Genomic DNA, 27,418 nt, shown 5'->3' with positions numbered 1-27,418 from the left:
CCTCCCATTCCCCTCCCTTCCCCCCATCCCACTCCTCCCCCACCCCCATTTCCCTCCTGCTGACCCCACAATTCCCTGACCCCAACCATCGACTACCCTGCTCCACCCTCCCAGGATCTGTGCAACATCACCCAAGGGTGATGGGCCTACGTTGGCACTGTCAGCGGGTCAATATACAAGGCAGGAGAGTGATGATAGCTCGCTGTGAGGTAAGCTCCTCAGTTTATGCCAAATTCTGACTCCAGTCTTTCTGTTGACAGCGCGCGCACACCCATCTTCTGAATGGTGTCTGCATTGGGGGCGTTTGATTTGGGGCCTGGAGTCTCCATGGGACGTAGTGGCAGATGGAGTGATGTCGAGAGGCCTGTGCATCATCTGTCTCTGCCAGTCCTGGCGCCTACCTGTTGTCTGCATCATGGTGTCAACGCCCTCAGCGACGATCCTCAGTGACTGGACCATGCTCTGCAGTGCTTCAGTGAAGTCCACCTGCATCTGGGACATGTCCCTCAGTGACTGGGACATGATGTTGAGGCCCTCAGCCATGGTCGCCACAGACTGAGCCATACCCTGGACACCGCCAGTCAAGATTCTGACCTCGTGCTGCAGGCTTTGCACTGCTGGCACCATACTAGCAGTGTTGACCTCGGTGCCACATACTGTCATCATCTCCTGCACCCCGTAGCCTTTGGCACTCCTCCAATCGGTCATGCACACGCTGATATTGCATCCTAAATTTTACAGCCGTTTCCTGGCACCTACATAAGCTCTGGGACAAACTCGGCCAGAGGCTCGGCATCTGACTGGGACTCAGCTGAGCCCAGGGATCCAGCAGACCCCCGACTGCTGACTCCCTTGGATGTTCCTGCCCCCACCTGATGTGCATCAGCAACTGGGTGGTTCCCAGCAGATTGTGCCTCAAAAGCCTGTCCACTAATGCCGCCCACCGAGGTGTGTGCCTCTGCGCTGGTGGCGGTGATAGCTGTGACCCCTCGATGGGGGTCTCTTGGCTGGTGGGGGAGGGGGGGGATTTATGACTCCGAATGATACGGCCTCATCAGATGGACATCCTGTGAGGGAATTCACATGGGGTCAGTGAGAGGAAAGGACCATGTTGTCTGACATGAACAATTCACGAGATAGGTGAAGGGTCAGTGGATCTTCCCCTCTGCTGGCCATGCCAACCTTGGGCTGCTCTCGTCTCAACATCCCCGCCATTCCCAGGGGCCGTTACTCACAGGAGGTGAGGATCCTGATCTCTGTACTCTGTCCCTTCCTTGGTCCTTTCCCACTTAACATGGGCTATCTTCTCTTGTGAGGACAAAGAGAGGGATTTGTGAGCCGCGCGCTTGTTGGATCAAGGGGGTCTATGGCCGGTGATATGTGTGGGCACCGCAACTAGACATGAAAGGGTTGAGCTGGTGGGCGCCAGGGGTGCTGAGGAACAAGCAGGGCGATCGGAGGTGGGGAGGGTACGAGGTGTCATGTAGAGGAGGTTGGGAGTTTAAGGGGTGGCAGGCGGGACTGATGCCAGGAGAGAGGTGGTAGCTTACACTTGCAGTTCAGTTTAGGTCATTGGTCTTCTCCCTACATTAGATTCTGGTCCTTCTGGTCATGCTGCCCGCGCCGCTGCCACTGCCTCCCAAGGGGTATTGATTTTTAAAATTTTTAATTTCGAGTACCCAATTCATTTTTCTTTCCAATTAAGGGGCAATTTAGCGTGGCCAATCCACATAACCTGCACATCTTTGGCTTTTGTGGGGGTAAAACCCACACAAACACGGGGAGAATGTGCAAACTCCACACGGCAATGACCCAGAGCCGGGATTGAACCTGGGACCTCGGCGCTGTGAGGCAGCAATGCTAACCACTGTGCCACCGTTCTCAAGGGGTATCGATGACTCTCGAGGGAATTAGATATCCCGTCTCGCATCCACAGCGTCGAGAAGCCTGGCAAGGTCGGCATTGCCAAAGAGAGGGGCAGGTCTGCACACTGCCATGCTTGTGAGTTGATTGGGAATGAGTGGTGAGGGAGCCTTTAGAAGCAGTACCCCCTTGTTAGCGGCGAGATACTGAGGCGTGGGTCTTGCGAATCAGATGGCGCGACAGTCAGTAACGGAGAGAAGCTCGAAGGGGCTCATTTCCGGCACTAAGTGCCGTTAAATACGGGCTCCGATCTCGCCAACGCGACCGTCGGGAAACACCCCGCCAATCGCACCCAAAATTGCACTTAGAAATGTTTCCGTTAAATCGCGCCCAAAGTTACTGCTTCGAAGTTCAATCTTGTTCGACAGTTCTAACCTGGCTGCTGATAAGGGTGTTGGAAGTGAAGATTCCGCAGAAGCAGGGATGATCAATGATTTCAGAAGGAGATTGGGTGGGCACTTGCGGGTGGGGGTGGGGGGAACTTGCAGGTTACGGGACTAGAGCGAGGGAATGGGACTTATTGGATTGCTTGACAAAGAGCTTGCACGGACTCGAATGGCCTCCTTCTGTGCTATGATGACTCTTTGACATCAGAGAAGGCAATTAGGTGACCATCGTCAAATTAGCTGTAAAGGGTCATAATCAGAGGAAAAGAAAGATTGGATCACATGAAAGAGGAGAAGAGACATCAAGAGGCAATGAGAAAAAATTTACTTTTTTAAATCTCTAAGAAGAATTCACTGCCTGTAGGAATGAGACTCAACTGTTTCAACAGTTCCCTGTCTGGGCAAAGAGAGTTTGATTGACATAAAAGGATGCTTATGCTGTTAAGTATCAGCTCTAACTTTCTGCAGTGAGTCTAATTTGAGGTTAATGTACAAATTCAGCAAGTTCTTAAAAGTAACAGGGAGGACAAAAGCGAGTGCGACTAACAGAGGAACTGTGCAAATCACCCAGCAATTTGTGACAATTTGCAATTCATGGGGTATCTCTTGTCATAAGTTGCAAAGTGATTTACCCAATAATAATGGTGAGCGCCAATAAACTAGCTTATGCCAGGAACAGAGTTGCTGGTAAGATGTGACTTAGGCGAAGTAACAACCTCCCAGCTCTGTTTCCTTTGGTAAAAAAACAGAGATTGCTACATAATTTGTGACTTATAATTGTCCCACTATCTGCAGGCTGCCAAGATCCAGCTTGGTCCTGTTTCAGAAAAAGACTGACTAGCCCTTAAATTGATGCATGGTGTCTGCTTTTGGCCTCCTTCTGTCACTCTGGGGAGATGCAGGTTGGACATCATGGTGTAATGCACACAAAGAGAACACTACAGACATTGACTGATAATTGGAAAAAATATGGCTAATGTTTAAATAAAGTTTTCTGTATTGATTGGTCAGATATCCCCAGGAGAGTTTCCAGGAGCAATAGCATAGATGTATCTTGGCAGCTGAAAGATTTTTTTTCAAAGTAGCGCCTGCATAGATTTCTGAAGCGAGACATTTCAGGGTAATTTACAGAGAGGTAAGTAGATGAGTGGACAGGGACCGTGGGGTGAAAATCAAAGGAGGGATCAGGGAGCAGGTAGTGTTGAAAACCTGAATTTCAAAAAAAGAGAGATGCATTCCCAGATGGTCATTTTGTCGGATTCTACACCACCCACGTGTAAAGCGTGACATAATGGACCCAGCTGTAGTAGAAATGTTGAGGTAAATTTTATTGCCCCGCCCACCTTGGAAATCGTGGCGGCGCACTGGAAAACTTGACGGACTGTTGCCCTCGAATGGGAATTTCCATCTCAGGATCGGCGAGGCTGGAAAACCTCCTTTGTTATTTCTAGTGCTTTTATCAGTGACAGCAAGTGGAGGGAACAGGGTATCACTTTTTGACTGAGTCTGTTTTAGTTTGAGCGTTCCTGAGATGCATTTATTTTGAACCCAGGTTTTGAGCATTTCCCGCCCCACCCCCGGTTACCATGGAACCCATAGAATCCCCGCAGTGCAGAAGGAGGCTATTCGGCCATACGAGTCTGCACCGACCCTCCGAAAGAGCACCCTAACCAGGCCCACTCCCTTGCCCTATCCACGTAAACCCGTAGCCCCAGTTCACCCGCACATCTTTGGACATCAAGGGGCAATTTGGCATGGCCAGTCCACCTAACCTGCACCTTTGTGGGTGGCAACCAGAGCACCCAGAGGAGACCCATGCAGACATGGGGAGAAAGTTCAAATTCCATACAGGCAGTCACCCGAGGCCGCAATTGAACCCGGGTCCCTGGCGCTGTGAGGCAGCCGTGCTGACCACTGTGCCACCGTGCCACCCACCCTACCCACTCTGACAGTCTCTCTCCCCCCCCCCCCCCCCCCCCACCACCACCACCCACAATTGGAAGTATCTTCTTTATGCCAATCCTAACTCAAACCCTTTCATAATCTTGTCAGGCCACCTCTTTTAACCTGTACCTGCCGATATTAAAAGTGTACGATAAATGCATGTTGCGTGGACGGCATTTCAGACTGCAGCTCACCACCACCAAGGGTGACCAGGGATGGGCAATAAATGCTGGACAAGCCAGAATAGCTCACACCCCATGAACAACTGAAAGAAATTATAGAAACAAATGAGAAGTCAAAAAAAAAGCTGATAATAAATGAAAAGACATTATAAGCAGATAAATTGGAGCACTTAAGTCTAAAACATGTACGAAGTTATAAAGTAAAACATATGCATAAACAGCTGCAAAAACAGATTTGGTGACTACAGGGTTAAGGCAGGTTATTTCTGGAGTGCATGAGACCCTACTTTGTGATCATTTCCGTTACTCTCAGAACTTAATTAATGACGCAAAAGATGATTACAAACAAACTGGAAACAAGATTCATAGCCCGGGTCACTCGAGACTAGAGCTGCACAGCCACTGAAGCACAACAGTCAGCAATAAACAACTCTCAGGAAATTGGGCTGTAACTGGTTGGGTGTTTCTGAGTGGCAGAATCAATCGCCTCTTGCAGATGAGAAATGGGGGAGGCTCATCCCCACGTGTGCCTGACAGCGTCCGCACCTCCCTGTGGGTGTCAGGCTGAATATAAAGGAAGTTCGGCAGTCATCCTTCTGGTGATCTAAATGCAACATGTGCTCGCCTTGCCCACTCGACAGCCTCAGCTTGCAAACAGACTGAGGATTCCAGGCGTGGGTTCTCGCTGGTCGATCGTCGGGTAAGAAAGTCATCCTGCTTCGTTTAAAGTCCCTGGCGCTGTATTGTCTCCCTCATGCACGTCACACTTGTAGAATGACAGCCAGATTAATTTCCAGCTTTTTCATCCCTTTCCCTGACTACGGATATGTTTATTCCTTCGACACATTTGGCTTTGCTGGGCTGTGCCCTCACGGTTGTAATTCCATTGTTGTGCAGTCATTTTTACCAAAGCGTTAAAGTGTTATTATTATGTGTCTCTTTCTCTTGACACATTTTACAGATTAGTACAGAATGGGGGAGTTACTATTGTCATCGTCTGAGTACATTTCACTGTACCACAGCTCAGTAAAGGATTCAGTAATTATTGGGATGTGCATGTTATTTTAACCAAACTATCCAACCAAAGTTCATGTTTGTGTGACGAGCCGTGCGTATTTCTCACTGGCAGTCCGGTAACCAGAACAAGAGGCTTGTGTCAGGTGGAATGGTGAGTCTTCAATTTGTCACCATGCATCAGCAGCATTCAATAAAGTACCCCACGAAAGGCTGCTTCATCAGATTGGATTGGATTGGCTTATTGTCACGTGTACCAAGGTGCAGTGAAAAGTATTTTTCTGAGAGCAGCTCAAACAGATCATTTAGTACATGAAAGGAAAAGAAAATACATAATAGGGCAACACAAGGTCCACAATGTAAATACCTAGACACCGGCATCGAGTGAAGCATACAGGGGTGTAGTGTTAATCAGGTCAGTCCGTAAGAGGGTCGTTTAGGAGTCTGGTAACAGCAGGGAAGAAGCTGTTTTAGATTCTGTTCATGCGTGTTCTCGGACTTTTGTATCTCCTGCCCGATGGAAGAAGTTGGAAGAGTGAGTAAGCCGGGTGGGAGGGGTCTTTGACTATACTGCCCGCTTTCCCAAGGCAGCGGGAGGTGTAGATGGAGTCAATGGATGGGAGGCAGGTTTGTGTGATGGACTGCAAGATAATGGTCCACGGTGATGGGGTAGTATATTAGCATGGCTAGAGGATTGGTTAACTAATAGAAGACAGAGAATTGGGGTAAGAGGATCATTTTCAGTCAGACAATCTTTAGCTAGTGGACTGCTACAGGGGTCTGTGCTGAGGCCCCAATTATTTAATATAAATGAATGACTTGAATAATGGAGGTGAGTGCACTATTGCCAAATTTGCAGATGAGACAAAAATTGGTGGGAAAACATTTGATGAAGAAGACACAAAGGGCGGGATTCTCCGCCCCCCGCGCCACATTTCTGCCCCGACCGGCCGGCGAGATTCTCCGTTACGGCAGCCGGTCAATGGGGTTTCCCATTGTGGGGCAGCCCCACACCATCGGGAAATCCCCAGGCACCGGCATAACAGAGAATCACGCCGGCGGAGAATCTTGGCCCAAGAGTCTACACAGGGATATAGACAGATTAGGTGAGTGGGCAAAAGCTGTATGTTCGGGCGGCACGGTAGCACAGTGGTTAGCACTGCGGCTTCACAGCGCCAGGGTCCCAGGTTCGATTCCCCACTGGGTCACTGTCTGTACGGAGTCTGCACGTTCTCCCTGTGTCTGCGTGGGTTTCCTCTGGGTGCTCCGGTTTCCTCCCACAGTCCAAAGACGTGCAGGTTAGGTGGATTGGCCATGCTAAATTGCCCTTAGTGACCAAAAAGGTTAGGAGGGGTTATTGGGTTACGGGGATGGGGTGGAAGTGAGGCCTTAAGTGGGTCAGCAGAGTCAATGGGCTGAATGGCCTCCTTCTGCACTGTATGTTCTATGTTCTGTGGAATATAATGTAGGAAAATGTGAAGTTATGCACTTTGGTAGGAAGAATGAAGGAGCTGAATATTATTTAAATGGGGAAAGACGTTATTGAGGCAGAGGGATTTGGCAACCCTCGTGCATAAATAACAAAAATCTAGCATGCGAGCTCAGCAGGTAATAGGGAGGCAAATGAAATGTGGCCCTTTATTTCAAAGGGAATGGAGTATAAAAAGAGGGAAAGACTTGCTAAAACTACACAAGGCACTAGTTAGACCACAACTGACTCCATCAACACCTCCCGCTGCCTGGGGAAAGCAGGCAGCATAATCAAAGACCCCTCCCACCCGGCTTCCTCACTCTTCCAACTTCTTCCATCGGGCAGGAGATACAGAAGTCTGAGAACACGCACGAACAGACTCAAAAACAGCTTCTTCCCCACTGTCACCAGACTCCTAAACGACCTGATTAATACTACACCCCTGTATGCTTCCCCCGATGCCGGTGTCTATGTATTTACAGTGTGTACCTTATGTTGCCCTGTTTTGTTTTTCTTTTCTTTTCTTCTCATGTACTTAATGATCTGTTTGAGCTGCTCGCAGAAAAATACTTTTCACTGTACCTCGGTACACGGGAAAATAAACATAAAAAACACAGTTTTGATCCCCTTATCTAAGGAAAGATATGGCCCAGGATTCTCCGATCCGACGCCGGGTCAGAGAATCGGGGGGGGGGGGGGGGTGGGGGGGGGGGGTGCGAGAATCATGCCACGCCAATCTGACGCCGGGCCTTCGATTCTACGGCGCCCACGGGGTCGCCGCCGCGCCGGTCGGGGACCGTTGAAAGCGGCCTCACCGGCTATTCTCCGCACCTCGACGGGCCGAGCGCCCGCCGACTTTGGCCGAGTCCCACCGGCGTGGGTTATGTATGGTCCCACCCGGCGGGACCTTGGAGTTCTGGCTGGGGGGGCCGTCCTGGTGGGAGGGCGGGACGATCCAACTCCTGGGGGGGCCTCCAAGTTGGCCTGGCCCGCGATCGGGGCCTACCGATTGGCGGGCAGGCTAATTCCGTGGGAGACCTATGTTCCTCCGCGCTGGGCCCCCCCTGTAGGGCTCCGCCATATTGCCCGGGGGCCGGCGTGGAGACAGGAACCCACGCGCATGCACGGACTCGCACCGGCCGTGGCGCAAATGCGCAGACCTGCGCCGGCCGTGTTGCGCTGGCGTTCGAGCGCCGGAGCAGAACTCCGGGGCCATACTAGCCCCCTAGGAAGGGGTGAATGCCTGGGCCTGGAGGCCCATTGATACCGGAGTGGTTCGCGCCGCTTTTGACGCCGGCGTCAGAACTTGGCCGCGGGATCGGAGAATCCCGGCCATACTAGCATTAGAAGCAATCCAGGGAAGGGTTGCTGCATTGATTCTGGGTATGGAGGGATTCTCTTATGAGGAGAGGTTGAGTAGATTGGGCCTGTCCTCTTTGGAGTTCAGGAGAATGAGACATGTAGGATTCTTGGGGGCTTGAAAGGGTAGATGGCGAGAGGCTGTTTCCTCTTGTGGAAGAATCTAGGGCGAAAGGCATAGTCTCTGAGTATGGGGTTGCCCATTTAAGGCAGAGATGAGGAGGAATTTTTTCTCTCAGAAGGTAATGAATCTGTGGGATTCTTTACCACAGAGGGCTGCACAGGCGGGCTTGTTAGATACGTTTAAAGCTGAGATGGACAAGTTTTTAATCAATAAGAGAATCAAGGGTTATAGGGATAAGGCAAGAAAGTGAAGTTAGGGATCATCACATTATATCCGTCATGACCTCACTGAATGGCGGAGCAGACTCAATGAGTCAAATAGCCTACTTCTGCTCCTATATTATGGTGTAATGTGACATTGGCCACCCATTGACACCATGGAAACGAGAATCGGCAGGGGTGAAAAACGATTGATGGTAAAAGTGAGCCCCATATGTCACGTGGTTGTGAAAGTTTTTGTGTGGAATTTTATGCTCCAGTCGTGGCGGGGGCGGGGACGGAAAATGTGGTGAGCCGTTGAAGTTTCCATTGACTTTGGTGGGACGGGAAAATCCCGTCGGTAAGAGGGGTGTAAAATTTCAGCCCTCGTCTGTAAGGTGTCCTTAACAGCAATCGTTTCCAGCCAGCCGAATTTATGGACAAAACAAATATCAGGTTGGTTGGATTATGGACATGCAAAAATCTGACAGTCAACTTTCATTGATGCCTTTCACCGAGACAAGATTTACACCCAAGACCTGAAGCAAAACGCCACCATTAATCTTTAAAGGGAATGGTGACTTCACAAGAAATGTTTAGTTTTTTTGTTTCGTTGGTAATGTCAAGGTTCATCACTTTTGTGTGAAACAATGTAGCTCAGCACTTCTAATGCAAGAAAAGGTTTGCCAAACACGTTTTGTGACTATCCTTCCCTTTTTAGAATCACTGTTAACATGACAGGCGTCAAACCGACTGTGTGTGCCGCTATAGTCCAACATTATTACACATGATGCACAAACCAAATGTAATTACAAAGATAACTGCCACGTTATCAGATAGACTCGCACGTATGTAGCACTTTTCACAATCTCAGGATGTCACAAAACACTTCATGAACAATGAAGTGCTTTGAATTGTGATCGCTGTTGTAATGTAGGAAATACAGCAGACAATCTGTACATAGAAAACTACCACAAACAATAATGAGTTGATCATCAGATAATCTGTTTTTTGGGGATGTTGGCTGAGGAATAAACATTGGCCATGATCATCGGAGAACTCCCTTTGAAATAGTGCCGTTTGATGTTTTACATCATGGAGGAAGCAGGCAGGAGCCTGGATTTTCCAGCCTTGTCTATCGCTAGGGTCATCTGGTCCCACTGAACGTCAGTGGACTTTTGTCTGACCCACCGCTGCATGCCCCGTGGTAGGTTCCCCCACTACAGAGCCAGAAATCCCAAACCTGTGTTACCCTAAGGAAGACACCTCTGACAATGCAGCACTCCTTTAAGCGTTGCACTGAGGGTCACCCTGGATTTCCTGGTCAAATCTCTGGTATGGCGCTTGAACATCCAAACATTTTGGCTCGAGGCAAGAGTGCTCCCACTTAGCCACGGCTACACCTTGAACATGTACTCTTCGCTGAAGAGTGCAAATTCACAGAAACCGAGATTAATAATGTTTACGTTGGGCCAGTGAATCCTGAACTAGAGTATAAAAGTCAGCTTTGGGTGGTAATTTTATGACGCTCCTGTTCCAGCCTTAAGCAAGTCAGGCTGAAATTGGCCTACAGCCATTACCGTGCACATTGTTAGCCCCAGGGCTTGACAAAATCACTGGGAGAAAGGCTCCACAAAATGAATACAGAATACAATGCGGTATTATCAAAGGTGGAGAAGGAAAGGATTTGGATGGGACTGTGGGCCATTTAATGAAAGAATCCAGTCAATGCAAAACTGGTAGAGAATCATAGAAATGTTGGCATAGGTGGATGCCATTGGTCCTTTATATCAGTGCTGAATCCTGCCCTGACAGAACAACTTACTGTGATCCCATTTCCCTGCACTTTCCATTTAATATTTATCATCTTTGAGTGTTTATTGCCCTCTTTAATGTTGCTATGATAGGCTCAGTTTCAGTATTCACTTGTGATAATGTATTTCATAGTTGAATAACCCTTTGGATGAATACATTTGCTGTAATCTCCTTGCTGATGCTTCCAGTGCAAAGCCTGGTTGTATTTCCCTTCTTACTCATTCATTCACTATTAGAAATAATCTCATGCTCTTTAAGCCCTTATATAGTCTTCAGTACATATTAGATCCCCATTATAATAATTAGCTGCGCGTTAACTTCCTTCATTCAAGAGCTAAACAAATGTTCTATTACATTTTGAAAGAATTTATTGTACAAATAACCAATGGGGCCTAACATTTAAGAGAAGGGAAATGTTAAAGGCTACAGTTTGTTTGGGATTCATAACGTAGGAAACTCTTGTGTTACGTTCGTGGGCTCTTGGAAATTACAGCCTTAACGTGACACTTCCCATCAAAACCTGAATAGGACTTACAAAGAAATTTAAGATGGGGGTCATCTCTAAAGACTTCTGCTAACCCCAGTTTGAGATTTTAAAAGTTCAATGGAATTGGAGCTCGGGTGAATAAATGTTGAGGTACAGGTCAGTCATGATCTAATTGAATGGCCGAGTAGGTTCGAGGGATTTCCCTTTCTGTTATTCACTCATGGAATGTGGAAGTTGCTGGCATTTGTTGCCCATCCCTAATTGCTCTTGAACTGAGTGGTTCAATAGGCCATTTCAAGAGGTCAACAATCGCTGTGAGTCTGGAGCCACATATAGGCCAAACCAGGTAAAGGATGGCAGATTTCCTTCCCTAAAGGGCATTAGTGAACCAGATAGGTTTCCATGCCAATCAGTGATAGTTTCATGGTCGCCATTACTAAGACCAGATTTTCAATTCCAGATTCATTAATTGAATTTAAATTCCACCAGTTGCCGTGGTCGGATTTGAACTCATGTCCCCAAGGCGTTGGCCTGGGCTTCTGGATGACTCTGTCTCTTGCCTATTCCTGTTCCTGTGTTCATGCTCTTGGGATCAGCTTCTTGTTGGTTAATAGTGGGCATTAACATGTTGATGATGCAAATAAACTGCATAAAGTGAGTCCAGATGCGCTCTTAGTGGGCACGCATTCACAAGAGAAATAGTATAACCCGAATGATACAAAACCGCTTGTGGTAAAGAATCCTATTCCATTTCTGGATGTGATTCAAACAAAAGAGGTCAAAGAGTTATACCCTCATGTTCTGAAGAGCTCACTGCCCTTATAGATTACAGATTCTACCTTCCACAGAAATTAAACTGGGGAGTTGGCTTAACTCCAGTAGATATTGCTGGCTTCTGAGCTGCTCCACCATCGAGAGGCTGCTTCTTACCATCACTCATGACAGGATGTACAGTACATACATGGTCAGGCTTACTGAAGTAACACATAGCTAACGGAATTATTTCATCTACACGTAGCAACCATGACTGTTCCCGGTTGTCTGTTTGCCCGATATTTTGCAGTATTGAGATGTGTTTATGTTTGGAACGGTGACACAGCCACCGTTTAAAATATAAATGCTGCCAAAAAATTGCTCTAGAGCTAAACTTGACAAACATTGCAGAGCCTCTTCCTATTGTCCTGGCCAACAACGTCACTTCCAAAGGTTTCTCTGACCGTTATTACGTTGCTGTCTGTGGGATCTTGCTGTGCGCCAATTGCCTGTCATGTTTCCAAAGATACAGCAATGAAAGTATTTCAGAAGTATTTCACTGATGTAAATCATTTTAGGGCATCCTGCGGTTGTGCGAGGCGCTATATGAATGCAAACCCTTTCCCTTTCTTCACAGTCCACCTCATGGTTAGGGGGTGTGGCAGACTGCTGGGTAGACAATTGGCGCCGGTATCCCCAGCAGCAATTAAAGGCAGTCTCATCAGCTGCTGACAGGAAAGCTGCACCCCAGAAAGGTCCTTTTGCCCGTAACATCCTGTGGCGTGGCAATTGAGTCGGATCGGCACTCCTCTCCTAGTTTCTTACCTCAAATTGAAGCCGCCCCTATCTCACCCAACTGCCCGACTCTGACCAGGTGAGATCTCTCCAGCAAGCCCCGACCCTTTTTTTTAACAACACTAGCTGCCATAAACCAGGTAAGTTTAAAGGAGAAGGTAAGTCCACAAGAGAAATGGGAAGCATCGGATTGGGGAGGGTGGGGGGGGGGGGGGGGGGGGGGGGGTGGGGGGGGGGGGTGCGGGGGTGGGGGGGGGGGGGGAGAGAAGATTGGGCCGGGCTTGGGGGGGGGGAAAAAGGTGGAGTGGAGTTGGGTCAGGTTAGGTCAGCAGTGGGGGAAAGGGGTTTCGGGCTGAGACAAGCAGGGGGAGCGACCCTGGACGACGAGATATGGTAGGAAGAGTGGGGGCAGCCATTACAATAGTTACCCTGAAGCTAAAAGAGGCATTCATTCTTCTAACCTTTTCTGGGTACCTATTACTGTAAGGAAATCAGAACCATCCGAAGATTGCGATTTAAGTCACATTGTCGGATGGAATCCAGTGCAGAGCAATTGTAAAAAGGGAGTTTTAACCTCCCGGGCTTTGCGATCCTTCCCTCGGAACATACAGAGATGGTTCCCCAGCGTATCTTTGGGGTAACCCCCCCCACCATTACACCATACCGTTACAGGTCCACATAGTTTCTGTCTGAAACTGCCCTGGTCTCCTGATGAATTGACAGTCTATCCTTCAATATTCATGGTCCCCTGATGGATCTGTAAGGGTTTCCTCCAGTATTCATACCCCCCCTAATGCAGTGGCAAAGGGGGTATTCATTCCCCCTGGTGGAGTAGTAAAGAGGCTATTCCTACCTCCCCTGATGGAGTGGCAAAGAGATTCCTCCAATATTCAGTGATGAAATGGTGAGGGATTTCCTCTGGCATTCCAGAACAGACAACTGGGTAGACATCTGGGAAGTGTCACAAATGGAGCAGGAACCTGTCCTTTCCATATTTCTGATACAAACCCAGGAATGTGCAACAAGCTCACGGTCTGACTAAGTTGATAGGCTTCTAGTGGCAGAATGTGTCTCCAAGACACCCATCCAGTTATGTTTGGTACTTAATGAAGCAAAAATGGAAAGCAAACCATGCCTGCACATTCAAACCTACATTTTACACGCTCTACATAGGGAATCGTCGTTCAGACTTTGGGTTTCATCCCTAGCCCTTCCACTCTGAGGGCAGTAAATCACACGGCACCGTAGTTAAGTGTAAAGTTGCTGTAGTCCCAGATGACCCTAGGCTGCTTTCCCCTTCGAGGGGGAGAGCTGACTGCTGGTGATTTAACCTGAGGTCCACCACACCTCGGCGAGGGTCAAGGTTGAGAACATAGAACATAGAACATTACAGCGCAGTACAGGCCCTTCGGCCCTCGATGTTGCGCCGACCTGTGAAACCACTCTAAAGCCCATCTACACTATTCCCTTATCGTCCATATGTCTATCCAATGACCATTTGAATGCCCTTAGTGTTGGCAAGTCCACTACTATTGCAGGCAGGGCATTCCACGCTCTTACTACTCTCTGAGTAGGCCAGGTCTTCATGAATAACCTCAGCCGGTGCGGGAATTGAACCCGCGCTGCTGACCTCGCTCTGCATCACGAACCAGCTGTCTAGCCAACTGAGCTAAATCGGCCCCCTGGTTTAGTTAAACAAGCATCATAACTCTCCAATATCTCAATGAAGTGACCATTATTCATGTGGCAGTCTAGGAAGTGAGTGCTGGTATGCCATTGGAATGTGGAGGTTTAATCCTGGTGTCCCTCAACAAACATCCCTAAGAAACAGATTATCCGCTAACCATCACATTGCTGCTTGTGGGAGCTTGCTGTGCACAGATTGCCTGCTGTATTTACAAAAGAGCTAGGAGAAGAAGTAGGCCATTCAGCCCATCAAACCTGCTCCCCAGCAGCTACTACATCTCATTGGCTACAATGCTCGTTTGTCTTTCTTTCCGCCCCAGTATACGTGACCTAACGCTGAACTTTGCTGCACCACTTTCTGCCCTTGAAGGGTTAACTGAAGATAAGATTTCTGCAGCTTAGCCACCATTCAGTTTATTTGATCTGCTGGTTTAGTTTGGAAAATGCCATTGGCCCATTTAGTTCCATCCTTCCTAATATGTTCCCTTCACATAAACTCATTATTTCTTAAATTAGCTCACTGACCTAGCCTCAAGTACCATTCATGAGTGCTTTTTCCCTTCCAAAATAAGAAATAAATAACAAACTACGGCAGGGAGTACAAAGGAAGACAGCCATGTCCGGGAGATAGGGTAGAGTCAAGTCATAAGTTTGATCTCTCGCTATGCGATTATGAGGAAAGGCTGGAGAAGGTTTCTCAATCGAGGCTACTGAGTTCACAGAATCACAGAAGAGGCCCTTCAGCCCATCGAGTCTGCACCGACGCATGAAAGGCCCTGGCATGCCCGCCAAATCCCATTTGCCAACACTTGGCCCATAGCCTTGAATGTTATGACGTGCCAAGTGCACATCCAGGTACTTTTCAAAGGATGTGAGGCAACCCGCCTCTACCGCCCTCCCAGGCAGGGCATTCCAGACCGTCACCACTCTCTGGGTAAAAACGTCTTCACTCAAATCCCCCCCTAAACCTCCCACCCCTCATTTTGAACTTGTCATAGAAACAGAGGACGGAACATAGAAACATGGGCCCAGGATTTTGCCACTCTGGAGTGCCCCGCCATCATGGCAAAAGAACTCCCTGAAAATCATAGGTGCCGTTCCCAAACATAGCAATTCCCCTTTTTGCTAGGGGCGGGAATGGGTGTTCTGCACATGCGCGGTTTAAAGAGGCAACTGGCCATTTGACCCACCAGCTCCCTCCACTGGTCTGATGATGAACTTCGGCAAATCCCTAGCTATGTGTCATCAATGTGAAGGGGGTGAGTTCCTGCTTCATTTGCGACACATCCCAGATGTCTTCCCAATTGTCTGTTCTGGATTACTGGAAGAAAACCCTCACCGCTCGATCAGTAGGTTATGAATACTGGAGGAACCCCTTGCTGACCCATCAGGGGACCATGACTACAGGAAGTTTGTGCATTCATCAGGAGACCAGGGCGGTTTCAGTCAGAAACTACATAGGCCTGTACCTTCTGAGCTCTGGGATAGTCTATCGAGGGGGTGTCCCAAAGATCCACTGGGGAACCATCCCTGTATGTTCCCAGGTAAGGATAGCTCAGGAAGTTTAAACTTCCTTTGCGCAATTGCCCTGCACAGACAACCATCCGAAAATGTGATTTAAATCACGAACCTCGGATGGTTCCAGCTGCCTTAGTGTTAGGATCCCGGAGAAGAACCCAACCATTTACAATTTGAAAAACTGTGAGGAAACATTACTACATCACAAGAGGGATGACACTGTCCAATAGGTATCTTTTAGGTAACAACAAAGAGGTAACTTTACAGTTAACAGTTACAACAGTCCTTAAGCAAAAGAGAAAACCTTTGCTGACTTCTAAACCTGCTACTATATTCCAATTAAGCAAACCAATATATTTCAAACATCACTCACAGATAAAGTTAGCAACCAGGTTTTTCTTTGCTATTCTCTGTGCAGAATCTTTGGAGAGAGAACCTTTCAGGTGTGCAGAGTGGACCTGAACAGAGCAGGATCTGAATGTTGTGCATTTCTTTGGATAGCCCGGGAATTCCTTTGGAGCGGTGTGACACCCCTTTGGATATGGTCCTGGGATACCTTTGGGAAGGTCAGCTGCCCTTTGGGGGAGGTCAGGTGACCTTTGGAATTGTTACAAGCGTTGCTGCAACAATGTGTAAAAAGTGCATAACTTCATTAACTATCAAGCTCATTGGTGAATAGACCTGTCAAATACAACTGTCGAGAGGTCCTGTCAAGAAGATTCGCCAAAAATGTCAAGAGGGATCTCTTCTCAAAGTGTCAAGGCATTTAAAAACCATGCCTGTTATATATTTGAAAAAAATATCTGGGGTGTTTAAAAAAATATATATTGTTTGCTATTTCACTCTGTGTGTTGACATAGGCCTGAGGGTTTACATTATTGGATTAGTGCTAAATGGCTGACTCAACAACTATCCATTATCACTACCTTTCACTGCCTCCATCACGGACGCTCCTTAGATTGCATCTTCCAGACCTGCGCCCGCTACCATCTAGAATGACAAGGGAAACAGAACATGTGAAAACCACCAGCTGGAATGTCCGTCCACGCTGCTCAGCATCCTGATCCAGAAACATTTTGTTGTTCAATCACTGATGCGAGGTCAAAACCCTCAAACCTCCTCCCTAATGGCACTTGGGATGTACCTACATCACATGGACAACAGCGGTTCAAGAAGGGAGCTCACCACCACCTTCTCAAGAGCAATTAGAGATGGGTTAGCACTGCTGCTCCACGGCACCAGGGACCCAACTTCAATTCCAACCTCGGGTGTCTGCGTGGAGTTTGCACTTTCCCCCCATGTCTGCATGGGTTTGCTCCGGGTGCTCCGATTTCCTCCCACAGTCCAAAGCTGTGCAGGTTGGGTGGATTGGCATGCTAAAATTGCCCCTTAGGGTCCAGGGTTAGGTGGGGTTAAGGGGATAGGGCGGGGGAGTGGTACTAGGTGGGATGCTCTTTCAGGGAGTTGGTGCAGATGGGCTGAATAGCCTCCTTCCACACTGTAAGGATTCTATGGTTACATGACAAATTCTGGCTCAGGCAGCGATCCATGTAAATGAATCTCAATCAAGTTTGGACACGGTGCTGGATCCCAAAGTCAGACTTTTGTAGTGATCTGCATATCTGTGTATATATACAAGGGGTCAATGTAAATGCAATACAACTAAGCAATCACTAGAGGGAGCACGGGAGATGTATAAATACAGGCAGACAGGAAGTCAGAGACTCTTCACAGGAACGGCAGCTGGTGAGCAGGATACAGGCAGGCAGCTCAGATTTAACATAGTATAAGTGCTGGAGAGAGAATGAACTCCTACAAATAAAACATCTACTTCAACTGTAAGACTACGAGCTTTACTCAGACACAAGGAATAACACATCGTACCGGGAGACTTCAGAATGCTTACTAGAAGATTACACAAGATGCAGACACAGAAAGATCGAAATGACAAGAAAACTCGTACCGGACATTCGACGTGGGGATACTTCTCTGAGTCAAAGAAACTTGTTGGAACTCCACCGCACCTGAAAACAACCGGTAATTTAAGTCACAGTTGGAAAATCTTTAAACAAATGTTCGAAATATATATCATAGCTACTGATTTGAGCACGGCCTCAGAAGAAACAAAAATAGCACTGCTCCTGCAGGACATGAAGCTAGAGAAATCTATAGTTAGTCAAAAAGAGCGCACAGTTCAAAGATGGATCTGCGCGTGCGCAAGCCGCGCGTGCGCAGCTTTTTAAAAAGCACACAGTAAAAGAAACTCGATTTGCGCATGCGCAATCAATTCCTACACTCGACATCATGAGCGTCATGACGTCAGAAGACTCAGACCACGCCCACTTAATGGGGAAATGCCTGGAACTATTACCAGCAGTTGAAAACAGCTTTCACAGCACCCTGGAACAAGCAGTTTGCACCACCCAAAGTGATGAGCACAATGACAAATCCGAAACAAAAATTTGTTTATCGAAAAATACTACTCAGGCATGGCTGAGTTATTCGGATATGCCAATCATAGCACCAGCAACATGATTGCAAAGCTCAACATGAATCCAATACCATGATGCAATGGCAGATCGTCGATACATTGGATGACAGCAACCTGTCAAATACCCAAGAAGAAAACGACGCCACCCAGAGAGTACTGACCGACTCCGTTGAGAGAGCACAGATCAACTCCACAGAGAGAACACTGCATGACATCACACAGAGAGCGATGAAAGACTCCACAGAGAGAGCGATGCAAGCCTCCACAGAGAGCTCGAGCATAGACTCCAAAATGGAAGCAATTAAAGACTCCATTGCGAACGCCATGCATGATCCAGATCATGAAGGTCTATCCACCTCACGTGAACAAGAAAAAGAAGACTATGAAAGTCTACCCAGCTCGCATAATCAACAAGAAGACAATGTAAGTCTAACCACTATATGTGAAAACAGTGACAATGTGATCACAGGATGTGCAGCATCACAGCGAGACTGACAGATCTCAACTCATCTGTACAGAAGCACTCAACAATCAGAGTAGGGCAATTCATGAGTCAAGTGAGACCGCGTCAATTGAAACATCATCTACTCTAAAATACCGACAAGAAAATGAAATCTTGAAGATTTTGATTCCAGAAGAGGAGCACCAAGAAACCAATGATGATTCAAATGAACCAAAAATGACTCCAGAAGAGGAGCACAAAGAGACCACAGCTGAAGCAGATCAACCAGAAATGACTGAGGTCACCAAGATCAATACAACATCAGATCATTCTCACAATCCTCAAGAAGAAACGCTCAATGTAACGTCAGATACCACAAAGGACACTGACACCAATAACTTTGAGAATGACTCAAATTATCCACACGGAACAGTCATTTAGCGCCACAAAAACAACAAAAACCACAAGAAGCACAGCAGAAACAAGAACAACAGCAACAACAAAAACAACAAGAAGCACATCAAGAACAACAAAAACTACAAGAACAACAACAAGAAGCATAACAAAGACAACAACAAGCACGACAAAAACAACAACAAAACAGAAACAACAAGCACGTCAAAAACAACAACAAGAACAACAACGAAAACAACAAAGACAGAAACGACAGAAACAACAACAATAAAACAATGACCTGTACAACATGGTACAACTCTGCACATGAAGGACAATGCAACAGCACACTCCAGAACAATGACAAGACTACAAACATACCATGGCATGACAACGAATCTCACAAATTCACATTTGCTCCAGAACAAACAAGCACACCAGCTTTCAAGCGAGATGACACACTAAACTGATAACCCAAGCACAGAAAAAAGTCCACGTCAGTCAACATCAGTGGTTCGACCATTCAAACACCTCGTGATGACTTGTTGGTTACTTAAAACACAAGAACACTGACGACATTCACAAAGAAGTTACAATATCAACATCACCACGTAACAATAAGAAAAAAAACTCAACCGAACAAATTCATAAAGTTTGGATTCATAAATGTTTTAATTAAGATTGGACTCATAAGTGTTAATTGGCTTTGTATAATAACCAATATCATCACCACTTGTACAGATATACATATCATAATTAATCTCACTATTTTGTACAATTTTCTTTAACACTGTACAGAAAATATGTAAAAGAAAAAAAGGAGGATGTAGTGATCTGCATTTCTGTGTATATATACAAGGGGTCAATGTACATGCGCTACAACTAAGCAATCACTAGAGGGAGTACGGGAGATGTATGAATACAGACAGACAGGGGGCGGGATTCTCCCAGCCCCGTGCCGGGCCGGAGAATCCCCGCAACCGCGCCATGCTGACCCAACGCCGGCACGCGATTCTCTGCGGAGCCATTGGCGGCGCATGTTTAGCGCGGTGCCGGTCGCGGGCCACTCTACGCGGCCGGGCCGCCGATTCTCCGGCCCGGATGGACCAAGCAGCCGCATTAAAAGGCAGAGTCCCGCCGGCGCCGTCCACACCTGGTCGCAGGTGTCTGCATGCAGGGTCGGGGAGACGGCCTGTGGGGGGGGGGGCTCTGATCCCGGGGGGTGCCTCCGATGGGGCCTGGCCCGCGATCGGAGCCCACCAATCGGCGGGCCGGCTCTCGCTCCCTGAGCCTATTTTCTTACGCGCCGGCCCCTGAACTCCCACGCCATGTTGCGTCGTGGTCAGCACTTTGAGGGAGGCCACAGCGCATGGGCGGGTTGGCGCGGCGCACAGTTCACGCCGGAATGGGAGGCTGGAGCGGCATGAATCACTCCAGCGCCATGCTGGCCCCCTGTAGGGGCCAGAATCGGTACTCCCAGCGGCCCGTTCATGCCGTCGTGAAACACAACGGCCTTTCCGACGGCGTGGACCCTCTGCCGCCAAATGGGAGAATCCCACCCAGAAAGTCAGAGACTCTTCACAGGAACGGTAGCTGGTGAGCAGGATACAGACAGGCAGCTCAGATGTAGCATAGTATAAGCGCTGGAGAGAGAACAACCTCATACAAATAAAGCATCGACTTCAACTGTAAGACTACGAGCTTTATTCAGACACAAGGAATAACGCAACCTTCAGCCCAACCGGCCTCTGAACCCAACATTACCCCCCACCCCCCGTACTCCCAACCCCAAGCCCCACCTCCCATATCCTTTAATACTCTGACTTAAAAATCCAGCAATCTAGATTTGACAGTCTTTTGAGGGAGAGATAACACTAGCCAGGTTCTTTTGTTTGAAATACTTTGAGACATCACCCCTGAACTTCTCAGCTCTAATTTTAGTGTTATTCTTCTTGTTTGGGACTCGGCCCATGAGAGGAAATGGTTTTCCACATAACCCCTTGTAGCGCACAATGACTTACGAGAGAGACGAATAGAGATGAAGTCGGTGAGGCTTTATTAAGCGTGACTTGTTCCCAGCAGTTCAGCAACAGACTGGAGCTGTGGGGAGAAGCCCAGGTTCTTATACTCCGCCTTCAGGGCGGAGCTAGGGATCAACAGCCAACCAGGACCCGGGATCTGTCAGCCAATAGCATCACGGCTTCACAGTCCCACATGACCCCTAATGCATACTACCACATTCACCCCTTGTTAAAAATGAACCCGGCGGGGTGGTGCTTCGCATGGTGGTAGGGGTTTACAAGGCTGGTCCTGGGAGGAGAAAATTTTTGGCATGTCCTTTCAATGCTCTACACTTTGCCCTACATTGGGCTATGTACAGGGTTTGTGAACTATTTACAATATTCGTAAGAGGAAAAGAACATTCTCGTTAAAGTCCACAACATTCTTGTGTTACACCGATGCCACGAGTCGAGCGGGCGGTCTGGTCTTCCTTGTCGATCGCCTCAGCCCCGGTGGTGGTGCAGGTGCTTGTTCCCGCGTTGTCGTCTCCGGGAGCTTTTTGGTGTCTGCTTCTGTTTCACTCCTGGTCGGACATGGGAGGAGGACCGATCCTCCCGGGAAGGGGGCGGTCGCGGGGTGCGCCGGTGGCAGGGAGGGGGTGATCGGTGTCGGGGGGGTGTGTGCGTTGCCGGCGGGCACCAGGTCTCGCAGGGAGACCGTGTCCTGTCGGCCGTCGGGGTACGCCACGTAGGCATACTGCGGGTTCGCGTGGAGGAGATGAACCCTCTCGACCAACGGGTCCGACTTGTGCGCCCGCACATGTTTCCGGAGCAAGATGGGTCCTGGGGCCGCCAGCCAGGTCGGCAGCGACGTTCCGGAGGAGGACTTCCTGGGGAAGACAAGGAGGCGCTCATGAGGCGTTTGGTTAGTGGTGGTACACAGCAGCGACCAGATGGAGTGGAGAGCGTCCGGTAGGACCTCCTGCCACCGTGAAACTGGGAGATCCCTGGACCGTAGGGCCAGTAGGATGGTCTTCCAGACCGTGCCGTTCTCCCTCTCTACTTGCCCGTTCCCCCGGGGGTTGTAGCGGGTCGTCCTGCTCGAGGCTATGCCCTTGCTGAGCAGGAACTGGCGCAGCTCGTCACTCATGAAGGAGGACCCCCTGTCGCTATGGATATATGCGGGGCAACCGAACAGTGTGAATATAGTGCTAAGGGCTTTAATAACTGTGGCCGCTGTCATGTCGGGGCAGGGGATGGTGAAAGGGAAACGGGAGTACTCGTCCACCACGTTCAGGAAGTATGTGTTTCGATCGGTGGAGGGGAGGGGCCCTTTGAAATCCAGACTGAGGCGTTCAAAGGGGTGGGAAGCCTTGATCAGGTGCGCTCTATCTGGCCTGAAAAAATGCGGTTTGCACTCAGCGCAGATGTAGCAGTTCCTGGTGACAGTACGGACCTCCTCCACGGAGTAGGGGAGGTTGCGGGACTTTATAAAATGGTAGAACCGAGTGACCCCCGGGTGGCAGAGGTCCTCGTGGAGGGTTTGGAGACGGTCTATTTGTGCGTTGGCACATGTGCCGCGGGATAGGGCATCGGACGGCTCGTTCAGCTTTCCGGGACGGTACAAGATCTCGTAGTTGAAGGTGGAGAGCTCGATCCTCCACCTTAAGATCTTGTCATTTTTAATTTTGCCCCGCTGTGCATTATCGAACATGAAAGCTACCGACTGTTGGTCAGTGAGGAGAGTGAATCTCCTGCCGGCCAGGTAATGCCTCCAATGTCGCACAACTTCCACTATGGCTTGGGCTTCCTTTTCCACTGAGGAGTGGCGGATTTCTGAGGCGTGGAGGGTTTGGGAGAAGAAGGCCACGGGTCTGCCCGCTTGGTTAAGGGTGGCCGCTAGAGCTACATCGGAGGCGTCGCTCTCGACCTGGAAGGGGAGGGACTCGTCGATGGCGCGCATCGTGGCCTTTGCGATATCCGCTTTGATGTGGCTGAAGGCCTGGCGAGCCTCTGTCGACAGGGGGAAGGTAGTAGTCTGTATTAGTGGGCGGGCCTTGTCTGCATACTGGGGGACCCACTGGGCGTAAAATGAAAAAAACCCCAGGCATCGTTTCAGGACTTTGGAGCAGTGGGGAAGGGGAAATTCCATAAGGGGGCACATGCGTTCAGGGTCGGGGCCTATTATCCCATTGCGCACTACGTAGCCCAGGATGGCCAGCCGGTTTGTGCTAAACACGCACTTGTCCTCGTTGTATGTGAGGTTCAAGGCGTTTGCGGTCTGGAGGAATTTTTGGAGGTTGGCGTCGTGGTCCTGCTGATCGTGGCCGCAGATGGTTACGTTGTCGAGATACGGGAACGTGGCCTGTAACCCGTGTTGATCAACCATTCGGTCCATCTCCCGTTAGAAGACCGAGACCCCGTTTGTGACGCCAAATGGGACCCTTAGGAAGTGGTATAGTCGCCCATCTGCCTCGAAGGCTGTGTACTTGCGGTCACTTGGGCGGATGGGGAGCTGGTGATAGGCGGACTTGAGGTCCACGGTGGAGAAAACCTTATATTGGGCAATCCGATTTACCATGTCGGATATGCGGGGGAGAGGGTACGCATCTAGCTGTGTGTACCTGTTGATGGTCTGGCTATAGTCTATGACCATCCTTTGCTTCTCCCCGGTCTTTACTGCTACCACCTGTGCTCTCCAGGGACTATTGCTGGCCTGGATTATGCCTTCCTTCAGCAACCGCTGGACTTCGGACCGGATAAATGTCCGGCCCTGGGCGCTGTACAGTCTGCTCCCAGTGGCGACGGGTTTGCAATCCGGGGTGAGGTTTGCAAACAAGGATGGCGGTTCAACTTTGAGGGTTGCGAGGCCGCAGATAGTGAGTGGGGGTATTGGGCCGCCGAATTGAAACGTTAGGCTCTGCAGGTTGCACTGGAAATCTAATCACAGTAATGTGGGCGCGCAGAGTTGGGGAAGGACGTAGAGCCTGTAGTTTTTAAACTCCCTTCCTTGCACCGTTAGGGTCACTATGCAGAACCCTTTGATCTCTACGGAGTGGGATCCTGCAGCTAGGGAAATCTTTTGCGTACTGGGACGGATGGTCAAAAAACAGCGTCTTACCGTGTCGGGGTGGATGAAGCTTTCGGTGCTCCCGGAGTCGATCAGGCATGGTGTCTCGTGTCCGTTGATCAGCATCGTTGTTGTCGTCGTCTGGAGCGTCCGGAGCCGTGCTTGATCCAGCGTCACCGAGGCCAGATGTGGTCGTAGTGTCTCAGCATCTTCTTCGGACCCCGTGGAGCCGTCGATGCTGGGGTCCATTGTTGTCATCCAAGATGGCGGCATCCATGAATTGCACGCGGCCGGGGGTGGACAAAATGGCCGCCCCCACGGATCGCACATGGTCGGGGGTGGACAAAATGGCCGCCCCCATGCATCGCACATGGCTGGGGGGTCACAAGATGGCGGCGCCCATCCTCCCCTCGTGGTGGCCGGGACCCAAAATGGCGGCACCCGCGGGTCGCACATGGGGCGCTGGGGGGTTTGGGGAGCGTTTGGGATGCGTTGGACTCTTTCTTCTCCGGGGACGGCGGCGACCCCCCCGGGACCGGCACACGGCCGCGAAATGGCCCTTTTTCCCGCAGCTCTTGCAAGTTGCTGCGCGGGCCGGGCAGCGCTGCCGGGGGTGTTTCGCCTGCCCGCAGAAATAGCAGCGGGCCCCCCCGGGATGGTCTGGCGTCTTAACCGCGCAAGCCTGTGAGGGAGGGGGGGGAGGGGGTTTGTCGCGACGGGGGTCCACGGAGCCCAAGGGGCTGCCGCGTGGTCGGGGCCGTAGGCGCGGGCATTTTGCGAGGCCACATCTAGGGAAGCTGCAATGGCCTGTGCCTCTGAGAGTCCTAGCGACTCTTTTTCTAAAAGTCTTTGGCGGATTTGGTGGGAGTTCATACCTGCTACAAACGCATCGCGAATTAACATGTCCGTGTGTTCCGTCGCGTTTACCGGCGGGCAGCCGTAGCCCCGTCCCAAAATTAGCAGCGCGGCGTAGAACTCTTCTAGTGATTCTCCGGGACTTTGCCGTCTCGTTGCGAGTTGGTAGCGTGCGTAGACCTGGTTCACTGGACGAACGTAGACGCTCTTTAGTGCTGCGAGCGCCGTCGGGAAATCCTCTGCGTCTTCTATGAGAGGGTAAATTTCCGGGCTTACCCTTGAGTGCAGGACCTGTAGTTTCTGGTCTTCTGTGATCCGGCCGGGGGCCATTCGGAGGTAGCCTTCGAAACAAGTCTGCCAGTGCTTAAAAACTGCTGCCGCGTTCACTGCGTGGGGGCTGATCCGCAGGCATTCCGGGGCGATCCTGAGCTCCATAGTCCTTTAAGCACGCTTAATAAATTGTAGCGCACAATGACTTACGGAGAGACGAATAGAGATGAAGTCGATGAGGCTTTATTAAGCGTGACTTGTTCCCAGCAGTTCAGCAACAGACTGGAGCTGCGGGGAGAAGCCCAGGTTCTTATACTCCGCCTTCAGGGCGGAGCTAGGGATCAACAGCCAACCAGGACCCGGGATCTGTCAGCCAATAGCATCACGCCTTCACAGTCCCACATGACCCCTAATGCATACTACCACACCCCTACAGTGCAGGAGGAGGCCATTCGGCCCATCTTGTCTGCACCAACTCTCTGAAAGAGCACCCTACCTAGGCCCACTCCCCTGTCCTCTCCCCTTGACCCTGCGCATTGATCATGGCCAATCCACCAGACCGATTTTTTAATTGATTTACGGGATGTGGGCGTCGCTGGTCAGGCCAGCGTTTATTGCCCATCCCTGATTGCTCTTCAGAAGGTGGTGGTCAGTGGCCTTCTTGAACCGCTGCACATCTTTGGGCACCAAGGGGCAATTTAGCATGGCCAGTACACCGAACCTGCTCATCTTTGGACTGTGGAAGGAAACCGGAGCATCCGGAGGAAAGCCACGCTGATATTAGAAGAAAGTGCAAACTCCACACAGATAGTCAGCCGAGGCCGGAATTGAACCCAGGTCTCTGGCGCTCTGAGGCAGCACTGTGCCACCCTGCCGTCAATCTCTATATCCAGGCTATCAAATTATTCAATCACCTTAAGCACCTCAATCGGATCATCTTTCGTCTCCCATCATTAAGAAAATACAAGCTTAAACGTAGGGTGGAATTTTCTGAACCATCCCACAAGTGGGGTCTTCCAGTCCTTCCGATGGTGACCTCCCCCCCCCCCTCACTCCCATGACGGGTTCCCCAGCGGTGGGGTGACGAGCCATACAAAACAATGCAGACTTCAGCAAGACCGGAAGATACCGCCAAGCGGCCAATAGGGAGCCGCCCCCACCTCTGGAAAACACTCCGCGGAGAGGCCTGACAATCCCGGCAGATATCGAGTTCTATCGGACGGGAAATGGGCACCGAAGAAGTAAGTGGGACATCATTACTTCAAATTACACCCAGGGTACGCCGGTACATGACTGGGGATACAGCAAATTCAGAACTGTTCAGGAAAATGCATTTTTAAAGATAAAACTTTTCATGAAGTGTTTATCTTCCAGAAATTTCTGGGTATCCTATTTAAAAGATGTCCTATTTGGAAGTGGAACTTTCTGCTCTCGGTAAGGTGAGCAGTTACTTCATCCGGTGAGTGCTTCTCTCCATACTCGTCTGCTCCTCGAGGCGAAGCAGTCCTTTGGCTTCAAGCTTTGTCCTCACTTGGTTGCAATTATCTTCCACGGAATTGGTGGTGGACTGGAAGCAGCCTGCCACCTGGTGGTGGGTAGTAAGCATTGCAGGACCATGGCAGAGCGGGTGAGATAAAGGAGAGGAGCGATTGAGAATATGAGGTTACAGATTGCCGGCAGCTCAAAACTCTGGCTGAGAAAGGGAGAGCAGGCAAGATGGGTACAAAGTGAAATTCCGGTGAAAGGGATGGAGGTCTAGGTTATTAACCCCTACCCATGCGCAAACCCTAATTCTCCATTTTGTGCTTCCAGGCTTAGATGACCATGTTCATCACCTGCATTTGAAATGAAATGAATGAAAATTGCTTATTGTCACAAGTAGGCTTCAAATGAAGTTACTGTGAAAAGCCCCTAGTCGCCACATTCCAGCACCTGTTCGGGGAGGCTGGTACGGGAATTGAACCGTGCTGCTGGTCTGCCGTGGTCTGCTTTCAAAGCCAGCGATTTAGCCCAGTGTGCTAAACAGCCCCTGTGGCGGTCTGATGGGTACATAGGTGACTGCTGAGACCGAGCTGATCCTGGAAGGTTCTGCTGCAAATAGGACAGGGTTACCGCAGGTGATTGAGTTTTGAACAGGTTGCTGGCTTGGGATTAACTCACCTTGCTTTTATTCTCAGCCTCTGACAAGTGTTTGCTTTCGAGGGAGGCCTCATTTTTATTTGTTTGTATCACAGCACTGATCC

The 27,418-nt window shown here is 49.6% G+C and overlaps 1 protein-coding gene across 1 annotated transcript in view; it reads left to right on the top strand.

Moving 5' to 3' along the window:
* The first annotated feature begins 4,996 nt into the window (after positions 1-4,996).
* The window catches only part of agtr1a (angiotensin II receptor, type 1a), a 51,442-nt gene continuing 29,020 nt past the window's right edge, over positions 4,997-27,418 (top strand). Inside the window, exon 1 of the mRNA XM_072473879.1 lies at positions 4,997-5,135. The gene's annotated coding sequence lies outside the window, so the exon portion shown is untranslated. The remainder of the gene's footprint in view (positions 5,136-27,418) is intronic.

The sequence above is a fragment of the Scyliorhinus torazame genome, chromosome 14 (genome assembly GCF_047496885.1).
Source record: "Scyliorhinus torazame isolate Kashiwa2021f chromosome 14, sScyTor2.1, whole genome shotgun sequence".
Taxonomy (NCBI): domain Eukaryota; kingdom Metazoa; phylum Chordata; class Chondrichthyes; order Carcharhiniformes; family Scyliorhinidae; genus Scyliorhinus; species Scyliorhinus torazame.
This window is presented reverse-complemented; position numbering and strand designations above follow the sequence as displayed.